The following is a 9524-nucleotide window of genomic DNA, read 5'->3' on the forward strand; positions in this document are numbered from 1 at the left end:
TATGATGAAGCAACTGACGATTTGCAGATCTTATGTTCGAGGAGGAAGAGGATAGTTACTTCCACAGTAGAAGAATGTGACAAAGATCTCTCATTAGTTACAAGTTAGGAGGAAGGAGTGCTTGAAATAAGGGAGATGAAGAGTGGAGAAGAGACTACATCTTTCTGATCAAATACCTAGAAAGGTAGGAAAACACTTCCAAAATCTTTGTGGCTTGCAGGATGGTAGCAATACCTCACTGGTTTAGGGAGTGCCACAAAGACAGTGATGTTCTTCATAAGGAAAAATGGGAATTTACTTTTTGCCCTCTGAACACCCTTGTTCTTTTAGCCCTTTCCATCCCCTGCAGGTAAGTAGCAAACTGGCTCGGGAAACAGAGTACTTGCTTTCTGTCGGCAAGTTCAGCTGCTGTCTCAGATGGCCTCCTTGGTTTGGTTTGTTGCAATGCTGAAGGCTGCACAAGCACAAGGCAGTGGAGAGGTGGAGAGTTGGATTTAGCAGTGGGAGGTCAGGGGAAGGGCAGCAGAGCCTGTCTGTGCTGGCCAGGGCTGACTGTGGCACTCCAGCGTGGTGCACTGAGGAGGTTTGGTGGCAGGAGGTCCCAAATGTTCTTGATTGAACCCTCTGACCACATCCAGAGCTGTATTTGTCTTTTGGTGTTTTTTGTCTGTTACGGAATTTTCTTAGTGGCTTTGAGGTGTCCCTGAAAATGTAGCATCTGTGTATCTTACCAGACTGCTCCAAGATGCTCTCCTAGCATAGCTCTGTATCGTTTCTTACAGACGAAGCCTGTTGGGCACAATTTAACTGTGAAGAAGTTACATAATAGCCAAAGTTTAAGAAAAGGATGTTTTTCCCTGCTTGATGTAGTTGTCCCTTGCAACTACATGTTATCAAGAGTTGGTCCTCTAGAAATGTTGCCCTATCTTTCTGTCTTTCTCTATTAACTTTCTTCTTAGTGGAGTGTCTCTTATTACTGTAGCCTTTCTTCCTCTTCCATCTTTGTATTTGCCTTTAAAGGTAATTTTCTCTAAAAATATGTATCCTCTGTGCACCCTTAAGGTGTTATTGCAATACAGTAAGCAGATATCCTTCATGATGGTGCAGAATATTAGCAATTCCAGCAAAGAGCCAATGAAGCCCCAAGATGCTGTTCATTTTTCACTGAGCAATGCAGCATGTTTAAAAACTGAAATGGACAAAGAAGCTATTACAGACCAAACAAATGGCATCATACACAAAAAATATATACTTATGGGGAGGAAAAAATATTTTATGTAATAATTTATGCCTTCTAAATGAAGCACCCACTTCAGAGGATATACTATACAAATACTATGTGTTCACAGCTATTAGATTGCTATTTCAGGAAAACTGTTCTGCATTTGGTGCCATGTGGAACTGTACAACATATCTGGTGTGAAAGAAAATGTGTTGTTAAAATCAATGAACTGTATGTTTTAGAAGCTGGATCAGTCACAAGAGAGTTGATGTTAAAATTTCTGAGGCTTATTTGCTGGCTGACAGAACTGAGAAATGGTGAACTTTCAACCTGATTCTAAAAGTCAGTATATATGGTGATAAGTAAACAAGGATAAAGGTAAACATTTTAAGAAAGGCAACTCTAGGCAAACAAACAAATGTGTATATTGAAAAAATGTTATTGTTGACCTAAATTCATATGAACTAAATACAGGAAGAGAATTTTTTTAACAAGCTAGATGAGCCTAGCAAGGGAATTTACTGGGGGAAAAGGATGAATCTTCAAGGATAATGTGGTGCTGCTTATTGTTCTGTGAAGTCTGCAAATGCACAGTGGCGAGGAGGATGTTTTCAACCTGGAGATTAGCCAGGGTGGGAATTCAAACAGTGGGATCATGGCTGAAGCAAATACATAGAGGCTTTAGACAAACTGCAGCACATAGTTTGGAAGGAAATTAATCTGTCCCATTCTGACATCAACTTCTATCTGTTTAGATTACTAATAAAGCAGAGGACTACACTTTCAGCTTGCAGTTGCTTCTGTGCTACTTGCGCATAATCCTAATGGTAAAAGACCTGTTACTTCTTCCTTTTTAAAGTGTAATTGAAGCCACAAAACCCTGAAATCCTGTTTGCCTTCTCTCTGCTGCCCCTCTCCCTCCATTTTCACGTGGACTTTCTTCAGACCCCTGCTGAAAACTTATTTCTGTGAAGCTTTGCATTAACCACTGCATGTTGGTATGAAGGGGTTAATAAGAGTGGGTGTCCTCAGTGCCCTGGGCTGCACCTGAGGGTTGGGTAGGATTAAGGCTGAGACACAGGTGTGGGGAGTTTGGCTGCCCTCATCTGGAAACAGGCAGAGGGGAGAAGGTTTGCTGGGGGTGAACTCCTCCAGCAAAGGTGAGCTGCAAAAGGGCTGCTGGTCTTGCTGGAGTTGTGTGGGAAGGGGGAATCCTGCAAGGAGCTGAGCTGCTTTGGAGGCTGACTTGAAGAAGGGAGGTAAGCCAGCAGCTACATGGCAATATGAGAGGCCAGGCTGACCAAGGGGTAAAATATCTTTGTTTTATCATTCGGTTTCCTGAAAAGGAGGTGGAGAAGGAGATGTGTGTAAGCATGATGGAATGGACATCAGTCCAGGTCCCACTGTGACTTGCTTCTGTTGGTCTTGTTACTGTCCCAGAGAAGATATGTCATAATGTTTTTTTTTTTATATTGTTTAACAAAGCAGAATCTGGACTGGCTAATGCTCCTTCTAATGCCCACCTCCAGTCAGTTTGTGCAGGAGTCAGGACTGTGTGTGACAGTTTTATGACAAGCCTTTATTAATTTACTTTCCTGTTTAAATCCTTATTACCTCAGAGGAATGGGGTGGTCGCTGTTTCATCCTTGCTGATGCCTGATTCTCTGAAATGGGAGGAGGGACTCCTCTCCACAGCTGCACCAGCATTTTACTGGTATGTGAACAGCAACATGCGCTGAAGTTTAAGCAGAACGATGTTCTGTAATTCTAGCTCTCCTGAGTAGTGTGTCGGGTATTTCTCCTACCCGAGCAACACTGAGCACAACCAGCCGTGCACACCAAAAGGCTGGGTGCAGCTCCTTCAGCCGGAGAGGCTGACAGCTCAGCTGGGCCAGTTCCTAGGTCGATAGTAGAAACAGAATAGTTGAGACATCTTTGAACTGGTACTTAATGCACAAGGAACCAGTCTGGTGGTGTGATCACAAGTTGAAGGAGAAATCGCAGTCATTTTGAGATCCATTTATATTTTAATTCTAGCTAGGAATAAATACTTTTCAGATGCTTTAGAGAATACTTACGAATTGGCTTCAAGCTGCAGTTCCCTTGCTGTCATGCTGCTTTGGTAATATAAATAATCATAAAGGTAGTGTTACTCTAGGTGTGTCAGATCTGATGTATGCAGTGCTGGGTGATGAGCTCTCAGCTGTGTAGTCTGATGTCATTCTAAGATCTGAAACACAGCGCTCTCTTGGGTGTCTTTCATCTATCCAGTGTCAGATCTTGTGTTTTGGCTATGACTGTAGCTCTCATGCACGTTACTTTTGTTTTAAGTCTTTACGTGCTTGTTTTCCACAGGGAAGAGTTTTCCTTGCCAGTTTGTGTACAGGCAACCATGACAATCTTGCTGTATAATATTCCGTTTCGCTAATTCGGGCTGACATGCCATCTGCACTGTCTAAAGGTCAGTTCAAGTGTTACTTGTAATTCTGTGGCTTCTTAATAAGCAGCATAGTAGTGGTACACTGATTCTTGTTCCCCGATAACAGTAGCAGCAATCCAAATCCTGTACAAAAAAAAAAAAAAGCATCTCTCACCTGGAAGAAACCTATACATCTTATAGCTCAGGAGCTGCTACTGCATTTCTCAACCCTCCATTTTATTGCTCTGATCTCATGAATTTTGCTTGATGTTGATGTAAGCAGTGCTTTCTGGACCCTCTTGTCTTGGTTATAACAGTTAACAGCAGCCCTTTGTGATATCAAGAAGAGCTTTTGGCATTTGGGGTTTCCATATAGGCAGCACTGGTTAAACAGGCTCCTGAGCAGCTGCTGAATGGAAGTATGAATGCTGGAAGGTGGCTTTGCTTGCTACCTGCAAGGTCTACAGCTGCATCAGGGGCAGCAGCATTGGAGTGAACAGCAGAAGGAGAGAAAGAAATAGTGAGAGGGCGAATCTCAGAAGTCTGTCTGGCTGCAATGCCAGACCACCGGCTTGTCCCCCACATGCTGAGCTCCTACTGGGATGTACTCCGGAAAAAAGCCTAGAGGTGGAGTTAGGCAAGTGAAGCACCTAAATGAGAGAGAGAATTGGACTTTTAGAGGGGAGAACTGTGAGCAGAGGTTTTCTCTAGTCTCATAAAGAGAAGTGGTTGGGAAGGAAGTGGCTGGCCAGCCGTGGGGCACTGGCCCCTTCGGGAGTGTGAACAGTAGGTATTGCAACTAGAACTGAACCCTTGAAAAATCTCCAAGATTCTTGTTGGGTTTTTTATTGTTGCTTTTACTGGTCCAGTAGTGTACCTTGAAGGAGGGGCACTTTGTAGGGGTAAGGTCTAACTTATCAAAGCAGGATGATGTTGGAGAAATGTTTCATCTTACCAAGTGTAACAAATATTTCTCCACACACTGCGAATGTACCTGTCTGTTTTGAGCTGTATGAGATCCTTCTGAAATTCTCAGGAGAAAGCATCAGCAGTAGATCATAAAAGAACTAGAATTTGAAAAGGAAGGAAGGTCTTTGGGCTTGTTATTGTTGCCAGTGTTTTCCAAACCTGTGGTGTCAATACTGTTGCATTGCCCTGTGTTGCTGTTGGGTGCCGATCTGGATTTGTCACATCTTTCCTTTGAGTGAATGTGGAGCTGAAATATAAAAATGTTGGTGGATAAAATCTTGTCAAGTCATAAGTGTATCTAACATAGTAGTTAGTTATTATCAGTTGAATAGAACGTATGCTTGGCTTTGTAAATCCTAATTAAAAGACACTCCACTGAGTTTGGATTCATTCCTACTGTATAGTAATCCAAGTGCTTAGAATATTAGCCAGACTCTTCCTTTAAGCTATGATGTTCCCTGAAAGGGAAAACAACCATAGTTCAGTTTTGTTTTACTCGTTCTTGTAGTCTATATACTTTGAGATGCTGTGTAACTAACTTTAGGATGTAGAGTTTGATATCATCTTTACCTGTTCTATTGGTCTTTGTAGTGATTTATATTTAAAGTTAATTGAAGGAGGGATAGAAGAAGGGATGATTAGAGCTAATATCTGAAGCAGTAACAGAGGTTTTAAATCACAACTAATACTTCACTGCCGGTGACTTTATCTTTTAAGATTTGAAACTGCAAATTAACATATTGACAAAACTATGCAAAAGTGTTCCTACAGCAGTGATTTCTGCAAAGCTTTGTTTCTAGTGGTGGAAATAACATTTCTTCAGTGTTGTGTTGCCTTAGAAAAGTGTGGAAGGAACTTAATTGCAGGACATAGCTGATAGTATTGCCGTGTAGTAACAGAGATGAAAAATGATTTCAGAAACGGAGCAGTAAAAATAACTTCTCCCTGGTTCAGTTACCAAACTGAAAGCTTCATTCAGTACAGCCACACGAAAGCTCCTGTATCTTGTTGATGAACACTAAATGAAACTGAAATGAATATTGAAAAAAATCAATCCCAAAACACTCTTGGGTCAAGTGAACCTGTAGTTCATCTTGAAAGGAAAGCATTTTGTTTCTTTTAGTTAAAAAACCGGTGAAGGGACAGAACTGAAATAATTCACAAAAAGCAGGAGAAGGCACTAGTACAACTCCTTTACACCTTTATTCAGTGCTCCAAACTGCTGAAACAGGTGCCCTTTTTGAGGTAAACCTTGGTAAAAACTGTGCTTTACATAAAGGACACGTGTGGGTGTTTTTTTTTGGTGGTTTTTTTTGCTGTTTTTTTTTTTTTTTTTTCACTTTCAAAGTTAGAGCTGGTTGCTGTGTAAATCTGTCTTTCAGGAAGTTGTCATCTGGTTATCTTTGGGTAGTAATTCTAACCTAATATTTTTACCTCAACCTGAATTTCTGTCCCTGTTCCATTCCATAACTCTCTGAACGAAAGTGGAAATGTGCAGCTTTTGTCCCCTGATGTTGACTACACTCCTAATGTCACAGTGCCCATGTGAGATCCACTTTTACATTAGACGAGGTTGAGCTGTTTGGATGACCATTATCGAAAATGTTTATGTTGGCAGGTGTTGTCTCTTGTATGTAGGAGCAAAGAAAACATGAAAGGATTGTACAGAATCCACAAATGCCCAGACTGGTGCTATGTGATTCGATTCAGTTCTCATTCTACAAGCAGTGGACCAAATCGTCTGGTTTGACAATCTCAATTTACTTGTTTGCTGCTGCTTCCACTATTAGTATTTGCATTCCTTCTTAAATGCTGCATCCATGGGAAGCTGGTACTTGGTTTATCTTGGTCAGCATCCTGTCTTTGTTAGTGGCCAGTGTCGTGGTCCTGAGGCAGTTTTAGTTGCCTGTGCCCCAGACAACATGGGCCTCTGATCCTTAACTTCTTTAGAAGCATTAACTCAGTGCCATATTGTCCTTGATACTGTTTATTCTCATTCATTAATATCCTTTTGGTGTGTGATTTTCATGTTAAGACATTGAAAAGCAGTGAAACATCCTGACTTTTCCGATAGTGGACATAGATGCAGTGGGGAAAACATGTGCTAGTCTTAAATTCTCCAAGATTCCTGTTACACCTTGATCTTCCACTGGTTTTATATTTATAGATTCTCCAGCAGAACTTTCTGCTTTAATTTTTTATTTTAAAACAATTTAAAAGTTTATATTTGCAAATTGTTCCTCAAACACTTCTGAATATTCTCACTTTGCACGGTGCTTGCCAGAGCTTTTGTTCTTTCTTATTTTCCTCGCTTTTATACAACTTCAACCTCCTGGAGTTCATAGCCTTCTTTGCTTTACTGTTGTACCATGCCAGTCTCCTTTTTGTCTTTCAAGTCTGGTTGAGATAAATGGTACAAACTTGCCAATATGACATCTTTGTACAATCTGTGCTCCATGCTAAGAATCGTCTTTTAGCTTTCTTCTCTTAGCTCTCTTTAAAAAGCTTGCTCACTTTGGATGTTTTTGATCATGGCAGTAAGAGTTTTGGCTTTTGATGCTACTACAAAGCTTTAAAATTAAACTCTTTTGTTAAATATTATGTTTTCAACGGTATTATTACTCATTGGGTACTGTGTACCGCAAAGGACCAGTTCAAGAGCTGCTTTTGCTCATGGTATGTTGTGTGCGGTGAAGGAGACGCTGACAGGGCCAAGGTTGAAAGATGTTGTGCACCATGCAGGTGTGCATGAAATGCCAATGCAAATGGGAACTGGGGAGAGAACAGGTACCCTACCCATCTTAAGGCAAGGTGCTATAGACTTAACCTTGTGGTAAATGAACAATACGTTGGAAACGTAGAGCAACTAAGATGCTAATTGTGTATTACTCTGAAATGCTCAGTTCACGAGAGGATTACTTCTTAAATTTTCTCTGCCTCTTTGAGAATCTGTAGGTTTTTGGCTATTAATGGATGTTAATGTGTCCAGCTATTCTTAATGGCAAAGCCTACTTAAGCACAGTATAGAAATGAAGTATTTTCAACCTTGTACGCTAGTCCCTGGACGTGGACTGAACTGTTCGATATACCCTCCATACTTAGAACATCCTTTTTTACTAATTCTATATATAGAGAAAACTTGTTTGTTACAAGCTTTCCTTAAGACTCTAACCCTGTTGTGAGAGATCAGCCAAGTTGGACACTTCTGAGTTTGGTGTTTTGTGTTTTGTTTTGGTTTTTTTTTTCCCAACTGAAGACCATTATTTTCTGTATAGGGTCCTAAAATGGATTGATTTAAACAAATTTCTGGCAGAGTGGTTAAATCGAAGATGAATATGGGGGGAGGTATTTCTGCCTTTTCCCAAGGAAATTGACTAGTTATAGCCAAAAGGAGAAAAAAAGAAAACCTAAAGATCAGAGGTGCTTTAAATAACATGCTTCACTCCAGATATAGGGAAATAATCTCTGGCATTTAAGGTACAGCATAACTGTACATTTTCCTTGTTTGAGGGGTGACTCAGTAATATGTGAATCCAGGTACAGTCTGAGCTGAATGTCAGCCCCTTAATGTGAGACCTTTCCTCCACTTGTTTTAACAGTAAGTGTGAATACCGTTGCCTTCTGGTAATATAAATTCAGCCCTCCCTCCTGTGTGCTGGTGCTGTGAGGTTAAGAGGGGAAGGACTTTCGCTGATCTACAAAGTGACTGTAGGCTGTTTAGCAGGGGTTTGACAACAGGATTTGTTAACCTTAACTAGAACCGAGGAAGTGGAGGGGAAATGATCTGCTGTCCCCCCAAGACTGAGGAGACTTAGTCTTGAGTCTGCCTTACCTCCTCATAATGTTAAAATACTGACTGTGAGATTTTTAGGGTGGTCGATAGGAAAGTCATGGCAGAAATACAGTGATACATACATATTCTAGTAGCCCTATTAAGAGGAAATTATTTTTCTTCTTAGGAAGGCTATCAAGGGCAGCCCAGAAGGGTTTTCTATCTCTGAGATGGGACTTTAACTTGAGGAACACAGCTCTGCATCTAGCTCTCAGAAAAGCTTGCACACTGAGCAAGAATTAGGCCATGCTACATCAGAGGAAGCCTCTAGGCTACAAATTTAAGTGTCTAAAATATTTAAGACATGGCCTACTAAAAGATTTTGAAACTGTTATTAGGATATACTTTCTTGGGCTTAAAGCAGAACCTCTCTCTGCCTCAGCTGCTCTCTACTTTCAGTAGCTGTATTCCCCTGACTTTCAAAATTCCTCACATTTTGCTTCTGTGCATGCCTGGCTCTGAGCTAAGTTGTTTGTGTTAGGGGTTGTGTGTGGTGGTTTGTGTGTGCATTTTTTTTTTTTTTCCTGTCACTGTTGTTTCATTGCTCTTGTTTTCTTGGGACACAAGCTGCATCTTTTGTCTTCATTTTTTCCTCTTGCCCAGGTTAGATGGCTTTCTGGCTTCCTCAGCAGGAGCTCTCAAGGTGGGTAATCCGTGAAAGACAGGAGTTTAAACACTTTGTCTAATCTAACTTGGGCAAAGTAAGCTTTGTTCTCTCACTTTCTAGGTGTTTCTGAACAGATAAACTGAGTTTTTGGAGGTGAGTTCTGTGAAATTTCAGTGGGACAGAACAGTTTTTGGCTTTAAAACAAAAAAAAAGCGCTCAATACATACAATCAAGCTCCAATTATCAGACTAACTATATTTTTAACCTTTTCCTCTGTGGATTGAGGTCTTTTTTTCCCCTAGTGAAACTCAAAATGGAAGTTCTTATTATTTATATGGCCATCATAAATTAACTGTTTAAACAGGAGACATTTGAACTTTAATGCTATAAATTACTGTCAGTGCTTCAAGTTCTCTAGAAAAAGATATGAAATTAGAAAACAGAAACTTCTTGATGCAGCACTGCAATCTTTCCC

The sequence above is a fragment of the Cariama cristata genome, unplaced genomic scaffold, assembly GCF_000690535.1.
Source record: "Cariama cristata isolate BGI_N322 unplaced genomic scaffold, ASM69053v1 scaffold559, whole genome shotgun sequence".
NCBI lineage: Eukaryota > Metazoa > Chordata > Aves > Cariamiformes > Cariamidae > Cariama > Cariama cristata.